At 38.3% G+C, this 17,187-nt stretch overlaps 1 protein-coding gene across 4 annotated transcripts in view; it reads left to right on the top strand.

Annotated features, from left to right (window-relative positions):
• Positions 1-17,187, top strand: part of ATG10 (autophagy related 10) — an 80,533-nt gene that overhangs the window by 34,378 nt on the left and 28,968 nt on the right. The window lies entirely within an intron of this gene.

The raw sequence follows: 17,187 nt of genomic DNA, 5'->3' as shown, positions 1-17,187 counted from the left end.
CACATAAGCTCGATCAAAGCACTTCACCTTTCTGTCTCGGTTTTCACAGAGTAGCTTGTGTTTGTAGGGGTAGAAGTTAACAAAGCAAAGTAACTTCGTAAAAGAGAAATCATGATACAGAACATACAGTGAACTTTGTAATGCCACTTTATATTGAAAAACTTCCTTATAATACTCAATAATAACTACTAAGGCAAGAACTTTACCTTGAATTAATCCATCATTGCATGGTAATGCTTACTTTCCTTTCAACTGTTATCATCTGAAACAAGGAATAGATACATTTAGGACCTTGCCTTTGCCTGTTATATCTTGGTCCTCCTGGGCTTATTACTGAAAATTTTGCCTAATTTTTTTAAAGCTAGAACTGTAGAATAAGCAATCATGTTGTAACTTGAAAAAAAAAAATCATATGAATAAAGACTGTTTGTGAAGATAAAAATCTCAGGACTGAGCTGTTTGGTATTTATGTTACAGATGATCAACCTATACTTTAAAGTTAGAACAAACTGTCACAACAGAAGCGTATATAACCAGTGTCAGTGCAGTCGTCTACATTCTTCTTCCATGTGACACATTAAAACATGTAGAATTAAGCAAGGGATAAATTTGACCCCGTTTTTCTTGTTTTTGTTGTCATCCAATTTTAATTTTACAGTTTTCCCTGAGCAGAGGAGAGGGGGAAACATTACATTGCCCAAATGAAACACAGTGTATAATGCGAGGAATTCCTGCTGCATGTTCTGTGGTAATGAGAGCATATTTATCATTATGGATTCCCCTGCGGCAGGTTGTTTATTCGGCTTGAGCAGCAACCATGTTTTCTATTTGAGTACTAACATACTGTATTGTAAGCAGTTGCACATTTCTCTGGTGACCCATATCTCTGAGCAATTGGAGGACAATTAAAAATGAAGAAAAAGAAGCGGCATTAGAGGAGGTCTAGAGGGCTAGCTTAACCCCCCCTACCCTCAAATTTAGTTTGAAATACAACTTCCTCTTGGAGGTCTGTGTCTCTAGCAGGAGTGGGAGGAAAATAAAATTTTTTTTCTTACTGGATGTGTTCTAAGTTCTTGGAAGAGTGGAATGGGTTTGTGTGAACATTTATACTTGACGGAAAAACGAGAACATTGTTTCTAATTCCATTGAAATACAGATATTTTAAAAAGCTCTTTTAGAAAAATTTAAGAAACTATTTGGAAGTGTTTTGGTAATATGGCAAGTCTGCACAAAGCATGCTCTACCAGCAGGCCATACCAGCAAAGTGCTGCTGGTAGAGGTGTAGTTTAAGAGCCACCATTAGAGATTTCTACTGTGGTAGTAGGTAGAACCATCCCCAGCCCCAAATGAGACAAACTTGGCTGATAAAACCACAGATTTGTCTGTATGACTGCACCTCCTGCACCTTATTAGACGCTACTGCTATCTCACTTCTTCAGGTTATCGAGCAGCTTAGATGTTTTAGGTGATACATAAGGCAGATCTGTAGAGGTGGTAGATGCTTTAACTCTAGACCTTGGGAACTGGGCTATTTTGAAGTTAGGCCTTTGATTTTATTTAATTCAGATTTGTGTATTGTCAGTTGTTTTCAGAGGCAAAGAACAAAACTGAGGTAACCATAGCCTTTTATCTGGTGAGCTGCAATAAATTGATTTTGGTTTCACATTCTGTCATGTAAATGCATACTTTGGCTCTTGAAGTACTTTTTCAGTATGCTTAGTATGTCCACATAGTACAGGCCTTATAAAAGGATTTGAAATGTCCCTGGTGTCAATATGAAATAAATGGATTTTCTTTGACTAGTAAGTGGGTTTATTTTTCTTTTTTCAGAGTTATAGTTGGAGTCAGGTTTGTAAACCTGCAGTTCTCTTTTGCTTAGTGCTGTATGAATACTGTGGTAGAAGTGAAGGTATTAAGAGAATTTTTAATTGGAAAATTCACTTTCTACAAGCTCAGATTTTCTTCAGGAATTAATTTTTCTAACTAGACAAATGAAAACAGAGTAGTTTACCTAGGACCAGTTTAATCCTACTGAAAGTGTGGCAACATGTTAAACTTTTCTGAAAGTTTTTTTAGCAACAGTTCAACAATATGCTGCATTGCCCAGCAGAGCTGTATTTTTTAGATCTTTCCCCACCAATGCTCTGTTTGGGAAAATGGCATTATACTTTTGGTGGTATAGTATTTCCTTTGACTATGTGTCCATTAGAGTGAATGCCTCAAGGTAGCAATAGGCTGGCTAGAAACCCTGTTTTATGGGCGAGAATCAGACGTGCATTGGGTTGTGCACGCTACTAGGATTATCAGACCGAATGTCCAGCTGATTCTAAGTGAATCGGTTCAGCAGATTTATATGGCACGCTTTAATTTTGCAATACTGATGTTTTCCATTTTAGTATTTGCCATCTCTAACCAGAAAGTTTTTGTTGTGTGGAAAATGTTCATATTTAACTTTTATGTTGATTAAAGAAAAAGGCAAATGTTAAAATGCTGGAATTTCTCATGGAATGTGCAGTATTTGGTCAGATCTCAGCATTTTGAGATCTTTTCCTTGTGTAAAACATGGTTGAGCAAATGAGATCTGTGAAGTGTGTGGGGAATCCCTAGTTGCAACAGGAGAATGAGGGGCATTCATCTTTTGATTCATTGATACTGTCAGTACTTTTGTGACAGAGGGAGAGTAGAGCTGAGGTCAGTTTGTGGGTAATCTTGATGTGGCAGCACTTGTGTTATAAACTCTATTTCTTGTAACAGTTTCTATCTCCTGCTGTATTGACCGTGCTTCCCAGCTTTGTATCATCAGCAAAATTTGTCAACAATCTCTTGCTTTTGTGCTAAGGTTATTAAGGAATATTTTAACTAGATTACTTTACAGACCAGTTTTAGAGGTGCTTAGTTAGGCAACTGTCTCCTGGTCAGTAATTCTCCTTTTAGCATATCCCATGATTATGGAGAAGAGAGGGCTCTGGGGAGACCTTATAGCAGCCTCCCAGTACCTAAAGGGGGCCTGCAAGGAAGCCAGAGAGGGACTTTTTACAAGGGTGTGTAGTGATAGGACAAGGGGTAATGACTTTAAATGAAAGAGGGGAGATTTAGAAGTGATGTAAGGAAGAAGTTCTTCACTGTGAGGGTGGTGAGGCAGTGGAACAGGTTGCCCAGAGAGGTTGTGGATGCCCCATCCCTGGCAGTGTTCAAGGCCAGGTTGGATGGGGCTTTGAGCAACCTGGTCTAGTGGAAGGTGTCCCTGCCCATGGCAGGGGGGGTGGGAACTAGGTGATCTTTAAGGTCCCTTCCAACCCAAATCATTCTTCATTTTATGATGATTATCTTCCCTTTTTCCAGTTTCTTATGTATTACATTTTTAACATAATCCCCATCTTCTCCAGTTTAAATAATAATTTCCCATTTGGTGCAGTATCAAGTGTTTTACTGAATCCAGACAGATGCTATCTCCTGCATTTCCTTGTCCACTAATTTAATTATCTTATCAGAGGAAGGTATCAGATTAGTTTGGCATGCTTTTTCTTTGATAAACCAATGTTATGTTTTATCCCAGTTTCTATATAGCTCTGTATGTTTAATTATTCTTTCCTGCAAAAATGGTCCTAACCCCTGCATACACTGAGGTCAGACAATGAATGCTTGGTTACCTAAGTAGCTTTTCCCCCCCTTTCTTAAATGCGGATATTTAATTTGTTATTTTTATATTCAGGTATTATCACTCCAGCAAGATTCAGTTATAAAAAACCTTGCTGCTGTATCTGTACATTCATGTGTCCATTCTTTCAGACTTTTAGACTGGAGCTTGTTCCCGTCCCCCTCCTTGGCTCTCCTACCAGTGACCAAGATATGTCTTGGGATGAATGTACCCTCATCCTTATTAACTATTATACCATGCTCCCATCTTTCTACTGTCGTGCTCTGAATGTGCATACTGGGCACTGAGACAAAATCTGAAATTAGGCTTGGGGCTGTTCCTTTGTTATTTTTAATTTAAACCTCAGTCTTACTACATTTTTGCACTGCTTTTTTCCTTGTTTTTCTTCTACTCATGTCTGGAGAGACTTTTGACATTTGTAAGTGTAAATCCAGCTTGAATTTTGGCAGTTCTTACTTTCTCCTTCTAACTTAGACTTCAAGATGGTAGCTTTTTTTGCTTGCTATTCCTCTTTTGTATCATCTGTAGTGGTTTTTTTGCATATTGTTGGTATCCTTTTGGAGGTGATTATTCACTCAATTAAGTCTGCAGCTTTATCATACAGTGATGTTTTTTTCAGTGGTTCAAGTTGTAAATTTTAGGCAGTTTTTTTATCTCTGATTTAAATAAATTTAAGCCTTTTCCAGATTCCAGTCCTCCACCTTTTTATTTTGGCTGCTTTAACTCATTATCTCCCTTAATTTCTCAAATATTTTAAAAAATCTTGACATAGATTTAGAAAGGCTTATCATGGACAGTTTCTCTCAACAGGTACTCAGTACAGGAGGATCCATAAAATATCTATTCTGGGATCATCTGCATATTACAGGCCAAAACACATTTCTCAGTTCATCATACAAAGTGAAGATCTGTTGTAAAATACCAACAGCTACTTCTTTAATTTGTAAAATTCCTAGCTGATCCTAGAAAGCAGAGCACACTCTGATCTTCTATCCAAGGCATTAAAATTTGAGTGATCTCTGCCAGTCTGACAGTGGGGAGATTCCTACCTGTTTTGCAGTCTTGCAATTGGTTGTTTCTGAGAGTTTGAGCAAGACACAACAGTCACATAAACTTTATGTCATGTGTGCACCTATCTTTCTGTATTTGTTTGTACTTATATGTAATTGAAATCTTTGAGTCAGATTTATTTTACATAAGCAGCCGTCCCATAATCATCTTGAAACTCTGTTAATCCACATAAAAATATTTTTTTTTTGTTAATTCAGTGACTTTTTGGTGAGGAAATAATGCAAGTATCGCATCTAAGAAGAAGTGAGTCTTGCCAGTATTAGAAACATCGTCTCCTACAGTTCTTGGCAGTACTAATCTCTCTAACAGCAGTTGGGAGATTTCTATCCAAATAAAATCCTATCGGTCCTATTTGTACTCTTATAGACCCTATTTTTATAATTCTTCCCCAGATGATTTTTGACCCAAGATGAGGTATCTTCATGTGTGTTACTTGCATTTCTCTGCAGCATTCACAGCTGCAATATAGGCACTGAAAGCTTTTTCTGTCAAAGAGAGAACCTATTGTAATGTCTTCCTCCAAGTCTTGCACCAGCTGTCCACCAGAAGTCTCTGGTTCTTCCCATGTTGCCAGAGTTCTTGAATCAGTATACCGACACTGTGAGTGCTTCCCCATGACCTCTCCTCATCTCCTGTGTTACTCAAATACAGCCCTTTCACTAACTGTGAACACTAGTTTCAAGGATCATAATTCCTCTCTGCTTATGATGTTCCAGCACTTTCTTTTTTTTTTTTTTTTTTTTTAAATTTTTATGTATATTTTACTATTTCTTCTCTTACAGTTTATTCTCTGTTTGGATAACAGACAAATCTTTCATAACACTTTTCTCCTCATTTCCTGTTTTAAAACAGTTACTGACTATACTAGACGTGACTGTAAACATGAGTGACCCATGCTCCAATGATGCCTTTCAGTAGAGAGAAGTCAGTTTTATGTGAATGCCTACCAATGATGAAACATCCCCAAACCTTCCAAAGTTAATCAGTAAGTCTGCTGATCAACGCTATGATGTTATGCCTCCACATTCCTTCCCTTGACAAGCCAAATCCCAAAGAATCACAAAAATTCCACTGAAAGTTCCATGAAACCTTCGTTCGTTTGAGCATTTTCCTCTGCCTGGTGTAGTTGTCTGTTAGTCATTTCTGTAGAAATGCGGATTTATGATTTGTCTTGCTATGAGGGACACGCGGTGGATTTTCCCATGCTTTGTCTCCATCCGGGGCTTGGAAGGCACATACTGAGTGACAAGAATAAAAAGTATGGTACTGCTGCTGACTCTGTCCTGTGTGCTGAATGAGTTGAAGAGTCCTTTGGGAAAAAATTGCCGTCTGCTACAAAAAAAACATTCCATGTATCTACAGTCATGCTGTGCATAGGTATGCAATCTTTTGTGAAAACATACACATTGATATAAAAAGCCTTTTTTCTACAAACTGCATACAGTCCTGTAGAATTCAACATATGAAAGATGCTGGTACTTGGAAACTGATTTCTACAGCCATAAATTCTTGATCTGCCCACGTATTGCTTCCAGACTCGGCAAAGTCAAAAATGCAGAGGTCCTCTTTTACCTGAAACATTATGGAATAGGGACCTCAGCAGTATTGTCTGAAATATCATATGGACACCAGGCCTTTATTCTAAAGTTATTCCTTCAGTGATTACAGTTGAGTTACAGAAACCTATAAACAGAAGTTAAGAAAAAATCAACTAAGTTGTGTCTTTGATTTTGGTGCAGCACTACCATTCATAGCCCCTACCTTATGAATAAAGTTATCGTCTAGGATGTTAAAAATATATTTAATGTATTTTTAGTTGCTTTTTCTTTCCCTACTTCCTTTGTTTTGCACATGACTGAAGTTTAATATTTAGGGAAGCATGTACTTAGTTGATTCTAGATTGATTCCTTTACATAACCAGAAATAATTTAAGTAGTAAATATCTTGCTGTTTCTGTGGGACCCTATTTGGGGTACATGCAGCAGCATGCAGTACAATAAAAGATTCTTTCAGCAAATGTTTAGGAAAATACTTTCCAAGAGATCTGCACACGATTAGAATTACTGAGTGCTCTCCTCTCCGGCTTCCTGTTTTGGAATTAAATGCCTTCGGGACACTTGGAATATCTCAGTTTTGAAAAGCAAGAGCAATTTAACCAACTAAATACTGCATCATCTTAGCTATGATTTCAGTTAGTTGTAAATAGGGACGAATATATGAAATAGTCCCTGAGATACCTTAATCAAATTGAAGGAATAAATTAACTCCAGTAGCCATAGAGTAACTTTTGAGGGAAATGAGAGCAGATAAAGTGTAGCAACAGTCAAAGCGACATTCTGGCTCTTTCCCTACATGTGTATACAATCTGTGGCTCTTTCCCTACACATGTATGCAATCACTAGCTCTTTCCTTACTTCTTGTATCCCGTGTTTCTGATGCTGTGGGATACTGAGCAAATCACTTTCTGATACGGTCAAGGGAGTTGGGGCTGGAAAGCCTGTCATGCTTTGTGTCCTCCAAACACAAAAATTACCTGCGGGGGCTAGTATGGCATAGTGTTGTTCACCGGGGCCCTGGAGTTCCTGGGCTCTGTTCCCTGCTCCAGTGAACGTTCAGTGACTCATACAAAGTGGAACAGGAGAGACGTCACCTCAAGTGCTTTGTGGCTTGGTGTCTGAAGTGCTCTTCTGAAGGCAGAGAAATGTGCCTTTGAGTTTTTCCATGCAGAAGGAGGAACTGTGCAAAACGGGTGAATGCCGCATTGAGAGGGAGGAAGCAAACATACCAGCTCTCCTTTTCCTTCCCAAGTTTTCTGCTGCTCCCAAAAAAGAAAAATTTGAACATTTTGGGGGAACAATTTGCTAATTGCTTGAAGTATTTTACATAGCTTATTTATAAAGTTTGAAGGAAAATTTAGATATGCTTGTTGAACAGTTGTATAGAGAACAATCACCTCAGGTCCCTCCATCTTGTACTGAGCAATTCAACTACAAGAAGAGTTCCCTAAAATGAGATGAATTAATGTATTTAACAGCTCACCCATTATGTGGATTTTGCATCCGTGTAAAATTTCCACAGTAACACTATATGTGAGCTTGGCCAAGCGTCGCTACGTACAGTGTGTACCATTTCTTGATTTTTGTAAACCTCCTACTACAGTGGTGGTGTCTGGTCGTTGTATTTATGTAGTATTGTTGACCATTACAGGTGTTTTATACCACATACTGCAGTGGAAATATTTGGGTATTTGTAATTCTGTACTGGGCTTTCTTGTCAAATAAAACAGAGTTTGCATGAAGATGGAGACTGTTAGAAGATTCAATCCAGACAGAAACATCGTAAATAATTCATACAAATTTTCTACTTGGCTTTAAAGAATTGTAAAGCAAATTCCAAATTCTTAGTTTTGGAGTATAGCTGGCTTCAAGGTGCAGTTACATTGAGTTGTACAAAACTCTCGGTGGTGTATTACTATAGCTGAGGTAATTTTTTACGTCTGTATTTTCTTCATTTTTCTGTAGAAGTCTCCTAACCATATTATTCAGCCATAGGAATATATAGTATAGCTATCTTTACTATTAGATAATGCCTTAACAGGCAGTTTTTAATTGCAAGAATGTATTGCATTGTGTCTTCTCATTTCAATTTTGTGAATTTTAGCTGCATTTTGTCAAACTACAATTACTTCTTTGTAAAGCTTGCTAGCAGTTAAATTTGCATTGAGATCTATTATGTACCGTATTCGTGGAAATTAATAGTATCATGTAATACAGCATGGCAGTTTTCATTTGAGATCACTTTAATAAAAGAAGTCATTCAGTGCTTTCTTTCCAGCCACTATGAATGTCTCCAATATACATTTGGGCTAGTTGTGATCAGTGACATTTGATAACATTATATTTATTAATACTTAGAATATTCTTGCAGAGTATTTTGTTTGGAAATGAACTGAAGGGCTTTTGACCTGCCCAAATCTGAATTCAGAGCTATGTGTTTCCTATAGAACAGTGATTAGAGAGTAGAAAGTAAGTATATCTGTATTACATCATATATTAATAAAACAGACAGTTTTTCACAGCAAGCAAAAGCTGAACTTATTTGACTTGGTAGGGTCTGGCCCTGTTCCATTAAAAAATATATGTATTATATTTAGGCATTTCCAAAAAGAAAAAAATCGCTGGATCCTAATATGCTACTAGTTTGTATTTAAGTGTAGGAAAAAATTCAGATTTTTTTTGGAGAATTTACAAGTAAATTCATAACTATTTTGAGTGATAGTTAAAATTTTTGAATTAAGATAATTTAAAATTTGAAATAGATCATTACGTTTTAATTTCATCTTCCTGTTATCTTAATAAGAGAATAATATATATGCTTTAGCCTTAATATAATTGGATCTGTCATATTCAAATAAACTAGCTGTAATTAAGCTACATTGTTTATGATTATTGTTTCTAATTGTTGTGCTTATAATATAGGCTATGGCCAAGCTTGGATTAGCATCTCAGGTAATTTTTAAGTTGTATCATTTTGACAGATATTAACTTAATTGGATACTATTTCCTCTTTCGAGTAGGCAGCACGCAACTATTACACTTACTGCAGTGAGTGACTGTCCCGCTGACACTGCCTTTCTCTTGCGGTGTGCTGGGTGGGCATCAGGACAAGGCAAGCCTCACTGAAGGGCTTGCCTGGCCCCACCATGGCAGCCAAGCCCATCGTGCAGCAAACGACTCCAGAATGGCACCGTTGCTGCTTCCCCTTCAGCCGCTTTCAATTGTAACTTTTAACTTCAGATTTCTTTGTTTTTATAATGCCAGATTTTGTGACAATTTGAGCATTTCTGTCTGTAACTTTTTCACTTGAATTACTGCTAAATACTGTCTGTCACTGTTGGCACCATTTTCATAGTTTCCCATCTGAGAAATTAACGAGGATTTGAGTTTGTCTTCTATAAAGTAAAGGTTTGTAGGCATTTGCTGTCAGTCTCCCCATTGAATTAAGCATGGCCAAAACTGGGTTGCTGCTGAGATTCTCAAAGCAGAAATAATAATCCTTGTTCTAAAAAAATAAAACTATTAAAATACAAGTGAACTGCTACCTTTGTCTTCTAGGGTAGCGATTTTTTTCTTTTGCATATTATAAAGCATATTATTTTGAACCATAGAGCCCAGTCCTGGAAGCACTTCAGTTCAAAAAAGCAATAATCTTGTGAAATAGTACTTAACCTTGAAGCACTAACTTTTCCCAATTTGTACTAATGCAAGATAATGACAAAAATAATGGGAAAATAGTGCAATTTGGTTTCTGTTTGTCTGGATAAAATTCAATGATGTAAAACTTTGCTTGCGAGTGAATTTTAATTCTTTTTACTCTAATAATTATTGCAAACTAACTGCAACAATGTATATTTATACCTGCTTGATCTGTTTTTCATGAGCCTTGAAAACTCTGTGCACCCCTGTGTATATCCATAGCTTGTTCTCATACGGTAGCACTGTTGAGGACTGGTGTGCTTTGCAAGTATTTTTTGTGAAGGCTTGTGAATGAAATTCCAAAACTTTCTATGAAACACAGTTTTTTTGTTGTAATCCTAGAGTAGGAAAATTCACAGATCTAAATCACTGGACTTTATATCCACCAAAGGATGTGGATGCACTTTGCAGCTCTGGCCAAAATGTGGTCTGACAGAATCCTTTCTCACCTGCCCCTTAACCTGGGAAGTGCTTGGGGGCCCTGGGAATCCAGTCCCAGGTTGGTCATGCCATGAACTTCCATGGCCCGTCTCGCTCCCGGGACTGGATCTAGCAAGGCTTCTGAGAACACGAGTGCCCTGCGAAAGATGGCCAGAGGAGTTGCTGGTTGTCCTGTATTGCCCTGTAGCACGAGGCAAGTTACGGGCCATCCTGATTTCGGTTCCCTCCTTTGGCAGAGGGGCTGGAAGCTGCTTTGAAAGCGCCTGACTCACTGGGTGTTAAGGTATTGTGGAAGCTGTTCTGCTTCGTATGAAATAATTAAGTATATGTTGGATGAAAGAGAGGAAAGGACTTTGGGCTGATGTTTACAGTACTCAGAAGAAGAAGCTGGAGTTTCTGTCCTTGCAGAGGGAGATACGCAGAGTGGTGTCCATACCTTACCTGTCCTGCATGACTTTTCTTGTAGAAAGGCTAGAGGGAAAAAAGAGGAGGTACAGGTACTGCCATGTCTAATTGCTTCTTTTCTCACCATATTTGAAAGAAGGACTGCTGTAAATGCCTAATTCTGAGGAATAATAATGACAAAAAATATTGGTTGGAGGTAGTGGAAGTAAATGTATCCCTACAGCTTACGGATGAGGTTGCTCTGTTCTTGTGCAAGGTGTGTGGCCGTAGCTTTGTGTGCACCCTTCTTTTAAGGATTTTGAATAGTCTAGGTTAGTCCATCATCCCTCAGCAGGTGGGCCATGTCTTTCCTGCTCCTTTGATTACCTTGCCTTGCTTCCTAGCTTTGCTGGGTGTTAACTGTAGTTTCCACCAGAAGAGGTTTCCTAATACACTGTGTCTCAGTGCTTCAGTCCTGTTCAGAATGGAGTTTTGCACTTCCCTACGTAAAAAAGGAGAGAATGTTTCTTTGGGGAAGGAGAGAAACCACCAAATTCTGCATTTTATATGTGACAACCCGGGAAGAGTGAAGAGTGATTTTGAAAGAATTCCTCACCTTTATGTGAAAAAAAATTCACAGCTGTTCTGTTTTCATGGTCCATTGCTTCTTTTGCTTGAATAGATTTTGCTTTCACTTGTGAAAGTGGTTTTAAAGCAATCAAAAGACAAATCTAATTTCCAACCATTATAAGCTATTGTTAATGCATGAGGGACTACTGCAATTGACGTGCTCTGTCTTTTTAGGGTAGAAGTCTTGGTTTTGGTCTTTTGGTATGCCTTGAATTACAAATGCTGTGGGTTTTTTTTTTAGTAACCCGTATTTTTGGGGGGAAAATAGTCATTCTAATAATGACTGGATGCTTTAACAGTGTCCCAGTCAGGGTGCTGGCTTGCAGTCAGAAGACTTTCCTTTGGGAAAGGACGTATTTCAGGGATCTGTGTGGCCACAGGAATCCATTGCTGGCTTACATTAACTCTGAGTTTTTCCATTGGTGCTGTAGTGGCTTTTCAAGGTAGCTGCGTCTTCCAAAAGAAGGCTCTTTGGACATGGCATTTAGTAACACCACCGACTGATTTAAGGGCCACTTTCTTTGTCTGTTATTGAGGGGCAGTATTTAACCAGGTTCTTCACTTGGCTAACTGAATTTGAAGAAATCCAAGATAGGGGGGAGGATTTTGTAGCTGCATACAGAAAATAAATCCATAAGGTAACTTTGGTATTCTTCAGGGCTCTTTTGTTATCCTCATATTGCCTCATCTGTCACTAATGATGGCGGCACTGGAAAACATATGGAGATGTTGGTTTCCCCATATATTCTTCACATAAAAGAGCAATTTATTAATGTATATAAAAATGCTGCAACTGGTGGCAAAGACATTTGTACACCATTCATCTTACACTTAAGTTATTCAGGAAGCTGTCCACATTTTCCTACTGTATTAAAATAAAAAACCCCATGTGCTAGGATTGTTTTGAGGTTGTTGCAAGTCTTGGTTTGTTAGGGTTTTTTTTCCTCTGCATGTTTAGTTTTGCAGGGAGATTTTTTTCATTTTCTAGGCCTCCTTGCAGTTTTCAAGTAATACTTCATTTTGAGACCTGAATCCAGGCACCAGGCATACTGGCAGTTCAGCCTTCGCTCAGTCAGCCAAGCTCCCCTCTCCTGCCAATCTCCAGCTTATGGGGATGATCCGAGCTGGTCGTGGGGGTGTGAGGTGGGCTGCTGCCTAGAGGTCCGACTCGCCTCCTCTTCTCTGACCGCTGCGACTCCACGCTGCCTTTCCAGCATGGAAAGGAAAGGGAGGATTAGATCCGGAGAGTCGAGGTCTGTGTAAGGGTGGGGGATGACGTGAGACTCTGCGCAGGAGGGACAAAAACCGGCAGCAAAATGACCTGCAGAGACTAGACCCATGGGGGCTGCAGGCAAAAAAGTGAGACATGGTCCAAATAAATGTGGAGAACACCCAGGAGGAAGAATAAAGAGCACAGATACAATCTCACCACGCTGCCGCACCCTCCACATTAAGCCCTGTTTTAATTCTGTCTGATGAACACTGTCCTACTATTCAGTTTTCATGTTCAGATCTCCCTGTTTGCCAAAGGGCAAGTGTTGAACAGGGAGGGGAGCTGCTACCTGAAAGCTCTTGTGTTTCACACGGTAGCTCACAGCCGTCTCTGAAGAAAGAGAAACGCCGCGCTGGAGAAACAGTGATACATTTGTTTTCAACTTTAGAGGCTGAAATGAAATTAAGTGTAAATGTATGCCAAGCAATGAAATCAGATTTGCTTACTAATCTAGATTGCATCTCCTTTTTCCTCCCTCACAACAAAACTAGCAGTACCAGTAACTGTGCCTGCGTCACCTCTTCCTTCCTTTCCTGCTTGCAACCCAATCCTGCCATGCTCCTGCAGGAGAATTTCCCAGGAGGCTGGCCTACAGCAGGAGGAAATAGAGGTCAAGACGCCAAGAAAAGAGATGAAGAACATGCGAATTGGGAGAAAGGCAACAGCAACTTGAGATCTAGGAGAAATGTGCCCGCTGTTCTTTAAACCACTTAGCTTTTCCACCAAAAAGGGCATTAGGGCCTGCTTCTGCATTTCAAAGGGAATTTGGGCTGAGCAAGGAAGGCTGGCTCAGCTGGCCTCTGCGGGTGAGGGGGAGAGAGGGAAATGTTTGGTGTCAGCATGGAAAAATCCCTGCTTTATTAGGTAATTCTGTCAGCTTCCCAGTTTACCCTGTCACTTCCCTGGCCCTTCCCTTTCCTTTGGAGCCCTCTCTCCAAAGGTGACCTGCCTTAACCTATACCTTCCTGCTGCTTTCCAGTCTGTGGAGCACAGTTACTACTAAAGAGTATCAAGACCACACTATCACCTCTCTCCTGCTGTCAAATTAGCTTATTACCAGTGGTTTTAAACTGGCCTTCTTCATCAGCAGGAATAAAAATAGTACAAATACGTTATTTTGCCTTCAGAATGACATGCAGCATCATTTCTTATCTATTGATTTAAATAATTTACCGTTTCAGAAAGAACAAATCAACTTAATTTGTTTAGGGGATACTTAAAGGTTGAGAACAATTTTATATCAACTAAAATTAGTGATAATTCATTTATGATGGAACTAATGATTAATTAGGTGGTTGCTGCTTATCTTTTTTCTAATACATCCATTGCTTTTAAACATCTGCTCAATAGTCCAGCATGAGAGCAATAGAGGAGCAGATGCTTCCTGATGACAACTTCCCAATTTGTTTAGGAAACAGTTCCTGGATTCACAGTTTTAACTTGAAGCATGGCAAGCGTGCAAGCAAATTTGCAAAGCAGAAACAAAAAATTGAGAAATCAAATTACTTCATAGCATTTTTAATGATTGCAATTTGGTCAAAACTCCTTTTTTGTTAATGTTTTAATTATTTTTTTAATGCAGATATGTTTGTTTTGTCTTTACAAGATCTAAGCAAAATTACGCATTTGCTTTGTGATGTGTGTACATGTATGAATGTTTTGCAGCAGTTATGGAATCTTCTGAAGTGAAAATCGATTTCAATATTGTCTATTACAGTAACTAAAATTCAGCATTAGCTCAAAAAGAGGTAGAACAACAGTATACATAAAAAGAAACTAGAACAATTACTTGAAAATATTTAAATAGGCTATCATAAGACGTATATAAAAATAAAATTCTGTGGGTTTTTTTTATGTTAAGCCTGTGGTTTATATTTATGGCTTTATCAGTAGTTGGTTAAAAAGTGAAAAATAAATCTCTTCTTTTGGGCTGATATAAAACTCTCTGAGGATCCATAGCTTTATTCAGCCATGCATGGATTTTTAGATGTTCCAAAGATCGCCTAAAATGACTGTGCTCATTTATTCATCTCATCAGCAAAGTTCATCTCATCAGCTAGAGAGATACCATCAAAACTTTTAGGCTCCAAAATGTACTTCCCCTGCATAAATACTGTGCGTCGTACTTACAGAGACTGTAAAGTACAGGATTACACATCAATGCTGTATCTTTTTATGTAAGAAATCTTGAAACTGCTGTTTGCTGAAAGGAAAGGGGATTAGAGGTAGCCCTAAGAAGGATTCAGCTATCTCCCTTTGTATGCAGATCACAAATGCAGTGTGCCCGCTTGTCACTAGAAACAGCAGAATAAGAGATCTGAGTATCAGAAACTTATTTTGAATAAGTGTAGGAACTTTGTAGTAGACTGAAGTCCATCTTGTTACAGAGCAGAAGAATCTCACTTTCAAAGCTTCTTTAAGCATTGCATTCAGCTGAATGCTTGATTTCAGAAACTGCCTAAACTACCAGTCAAAATAATCCAGGATAATGCAAAATAAATGTGTCCAAACATACTCTGCTCTCCGAAAGATATCAGTATTTATGTGAGGGTGTACAGTCATTATACCCTTACATACAGAAAGCAGGAGAGAGAAGTATGTGTATACATACAGCTTTTTTCTAGAACAATAGTATTTAAAACATGAACATGTAGTCTTGCCATTTCCAGGAGAAGTATTTTTTTAGGGCAAGGTAAGCTAGTGACTAAGCAACAGGCAAGGCCATAATACCTGACGAAACATTAATGTCTGTAAAGCAGTATGCTTTTGATTCCAGGAGGTTGATCCAGAAGGGTTTTGTAAATTTTAACATAAATTTAGTTCCGAATACAGACTCTTTCTCTTTCCCACCCCTACGAATTTGAAAGCCAATATGTAGTTGTTTTTTGTTTTCTTTTCCCACAGGCTGCTGCTCTTCTTTCTTTTACTATTCTCACTAAAGCATTGAAAATGGATCTGTTTTAAAGAAAGTTCAGCTTACTATAGACAAGAAATTTCTGTTTTCCTCAAGAGATTTTTTTTAATCTGTATCTCGCATCTGATCAGAGGGTATGACGTGTGAAAAGAACTTGTCCGTTACGCATTTACATGGGGACTGGGCATAGCATACCTAACTTTAGCAGGCCTGTGAAGTCAGATGCAGTAATCATCATTGTCCCTTCTGGCATGTTGTCTTTAGTATCCCTTCACACACAGTTTTTAAAACTAGGTTAACATAGAGAGCACTTTCTTTAACGTTTCCTTTCAGTGCTTTAGGTATCTGTTTCCTGATAAGGTAAAATAAACCATTCCTGCAGCTGTCCAGAATTTCCCAGAAACCTTCTCTTCTGTGAGCATCTATGATTTTCTCATTTAATGTCCAAAAATATATTTACAGTACCTTGGTCTGTAGCTTCCCAAGGTCTGGGCTTTCCATTTGTGATCTTCTATCCATGTCCCTCAGCAGCATCTGGTTGTCTAATACACTAAATTTTGGGGAAATCACTTTTATGTGGGCTACCAAAAAAAATTGAAAGTATTTTGTGTGTCATTACTGTTACAGTTTATCAGTTCTTATATCTCTTCATAGATCGATTCAATGCTGAGTTGATTTAAGGATGTGAGATAAAAATGCAAAATAGCTTTAAATTTCTCATGTGTTAAACCAGCATAGTGTTCAAAGGATGCTGGTTCTTCTTTTCTGTTCAATCTTTTTTATTTTGCTTGGACAGAGACAGTAAGCCAATATTCACAGTTGCTTGGCAATAGTCAAGTTGTGAAATGCACACCCAACCTGTGAGGCATTATGGTTGCTTAGTTCATGCATGTAAATTTGGGAGTTTGAAAACTGAACAAGTCCACACCCATAGTGTCTTCTTGGAAAGTTTGTTCTAACATTTAATCTTAATGGCATTATTAATTTAATGGTTCCATTTTCAGAGATGTTGAATATTGACAATTTTTAGAAAAGTCAAAACTGAGTGCTTAGCACTGTTTGAGTATTAATTTGAAATGTTAGGAAGTTTATGCTGCAACTGGGGTATATCTCAATGCAGTAAGTTCCATCTCTTCTGATTTATTTCAAAACTACAATAAATTGTAGTTACTTTACACCTGAAATATACATTAACAGGAGAAAAATTGTCTCAGTTCTAGACGTATTATCAGCAAAAACAACCTCTGGCAAAAAGCCTTTAAAGAAAGTAGAGCAGAAAGTTTTTGGCGGATACATTCAATTTGTCTTCTGGCAAGCAAAACCAGATTATTTAAGGGTACACTTTTAAAATGGTCTATTCTAAAGGTAATGAGGAGCGATGCAGCTGTAGTCACCTTATCCTACCAGTTATTGTGCCATAAAGATTTTAGAGAGCTTCTGTCTTTTGCTTACAAAAGCAGCCTGCACTTAGAAAGACCTCAATTCTGCAAATGCTTACACATAGTTCACAGTGTGTGGAAGTAAGTCTGTAAGATGTCTTTGTAGGTTTTGGAGTTTTGTG

The sequence above is a fragment of the Harpia harpyja genome, chromosome Z, assembly GCF_026419915.1.
Source record: "Harpia harpyja isolate bHarHar1 chromosome Z, bHarHar1 primary haplotype, whole genome shotgun sequence".
Taxonomy (NCBI): Eukaryota; Metazoa; Chordata; class Aves; order Accipitriformes; family Accipitridae; genus Harpia; species Harpia harpyja.
The sequence above is the reverse complement of the archived record's forward strand: the minus strand, read 5'-3'. Positions and strand labels throughout refer to the sequence as shown.